The sequence below is a fragment of the Atta colombica genome, unplaced genomic scaffold, assembly GCF_001594045.1.
Source record: "Atta colombica isolate Treedump-2 unplaced genomic scaffold, Acol1.0 scaffold52, whole genome shotgun sequence".
Classification (NCBI taxonomy): domain Eukaryota; kingdom Metazoa; phylum Arthropoda; class Insecta; order Hymenoptera; family Formicidae; genus Atta; species Atta colombica.
This window is the reverse complement of record NW_017259542.1, coordinates 348,441-350,701: the sequence shown is the minus strand read 5'-3', so window position 1 is coordinate 350,701 and position 2,261 is coordinate 348,441. Positions and strand designations below refer to the sequence as shown.

General features: G+C 33.2%; 1 protein-coding gene across 2 annotated transcripts in view; it reads right to left on the bottom strand.

The window, feature by feature from the left end:
* LOC108691835 overlaps window positions 1–1,039 on the bottom strand; it is an 18,142-nt gene extending 17,103 nt beyond the window's left edge. For both annotated transcript variants that reach the window (XM_018199766.1, XM_018199765.1), the window contains exon 1: window positions 811–1,039. The gene's annotated coding sequence lies outside the window, so the exon portion shown is untranslated. The remainder of the gene's footprint in view (window positions 1–810) is intronic.
* Window positions 1,040–2,261: the final 1,222 nt, after the last annotated feature.

Below are 2,261 nucleotides of genomic sequence, written 5' to 3'. Positions count from 1 at the left end.
TGTATATATATATATATATAAATGTATATAGAATAAAACTAATAATAAAAATAATAATAAAAACTTGAATGAGCATCAAAAATACATGTTCCTTTAGCATCAAAAGCATTCCAAATTTTTCATTGTGTATCTGAACTTTTTATAGGATCTGCTTTTCTTCTTTTTCTTTTCAAAAGAGAAGAAAAAGAAAGGTGATTTACAAGAAGTTCAGGTAAAGAAGAAGCAGGTAAAAAAAGGATAGATTTTCTATTGTGAGTTAAGAAAATATTAACTTAAAGAAGAATTTTATGTAAAAAATAAGATTAAGAAGAATTTTGTACAATTTCAGAATATAAATATTCATTTAATATTCGCGAATAATGACACAATTAACAATTGAGAATAGAAGCAAAAATAATCTAATTTCAAATAAAGTACAATAAGAATAGAAGCACGTATTAAAGAAAATGTTAAGTTGAAAAAAATTATAAAAGATTAAAAGAAAAATGTATTGTTCGATAATAAATTATTTCGTAGGAATGAGACGTAAACCAATGTTTAAGAAATGATACATACGGTTTTTTTGCAAAAGCTTTTATAAAAAAACGACACAATGAGCACGATGCAACTTACATTATATTTTTCTGGTAGTTCACAATAAGCATCGAGATTTACGGCTCAAGCAGAAATTAGATTGAATAACGCTTATGCATGCGCACAAAATAAGAAAATAGGTTAGAAAAGACAAAAAGCTCTCCAAATTTATTAAAGTACGCAAAAGCATTACGAAGAGAAAAGATGTTTTTTGGTATCTACGAGAATTTATCTTACCTAGTAAAGATTTTCTTCGTGAAAAGGAAGTTAGTTGATGCAAATTTTCTGACTCTCACTTTACTACGATTATTGGATTCTTCTAAAGAAACCGGTATAATATAGCACTGTATATAAACGATGTAAAGTTTCAGCCGATCTCTGTGTTTTTTTTTAAAGAGAAACTAAATCTGCGTCTATATTCAGAACGAAAGCAAAAACGGAGGAAACTGAACACATGTAAAAAGTGTATGATCACGTTTTTAGCTAGCTCTAATAGAAATGAATTCCAAAACGATAGAACTCTCTAGTCTGTCGACCCTCTCAGTCTCTTTAGCCAAGCACCTTTGAGTCTCTATAGTCAAGCTCCTATTTATATATGCTGGTCCTTAGATGAGCCAGGTTTCAGACGCATGCGCGTCCAATGTATACGTGTGTAATGTAACGTACCAACCACTAGTAAATATTTTATTGTGCGGAGCCCTTAACAACACTGAGTTAAGTAATAGCAAGAGCAGAAATAATTCAAAATTTTTGAACACATAAGCTGTAGTCAAAGTCTCGCTACAAATGCTTTGAAGCATTTGATGGACCAATTAGAAGAAAAAATTTTACAAACTGACCAATTAAAAAACGCTTCAAAGCGTTTGCAGTCGTTAACTACTACCCATAGAGCAGCTAGCAATATTGATCTAGTTTCCACCAAGGGTTTAATCCGGATTAGAATGTAGAAATTGTGGAAGACGATCAAATCTTTATCTCTTTCCACTCAAGGATATAACGAGAGAGAGAATGAGAGGGAAATTGACCGTCTTCCACGGTTCCTCTTTCTCATTTTCGTTGATCATGTAATGAGTTTTCCATTTGATGAGTCGACACAAATGTCATTCTATCTTTGTCACTCTCTGAATATCAACAAGGATAAAATGACTGCTTGTGTCGCCTTGTGTTATCAAATGGAAAACATTAATGGCTTCTGCACACGGAACGTTCTGGACGCGGAAACGCTTGTAACAAAATGTAATGCGGTAGCTAATAAGCTTATAGTTCCTAATGTGTTTATTGATTATCGCTCATTTTGCTCATTTTTCGCAGCAAGTGTTTCTGCATCCAGTGTGCAGGAGCCATAAGAGTGCCTATCCATGCAGTGGAATAGTCGAACAAGAGCAGAACCAATCACAAGTATTCCACACTAACTACAATTGGTGTGGAATGCTTGTGATTGGTTTCGTTCTCGTTTCGCATTCCGTTGTATGGATTCACCCTTAAAGGTGAAATTATACGGTGCAGAAAACGACTATGAAATAGAGAATGCATCATAGATGTAACCACTCAATGTTATTCTGCGTTATTCCGAATAGTTAGTTCCGAATTGGTTGTTTCAATGATTTTCCATCGAGAGTTTAATCTGGATCAAAATGTAAGAACCAACCAACTATAATCGAGCATTTCCCTCTCGTTCGATTATAAGG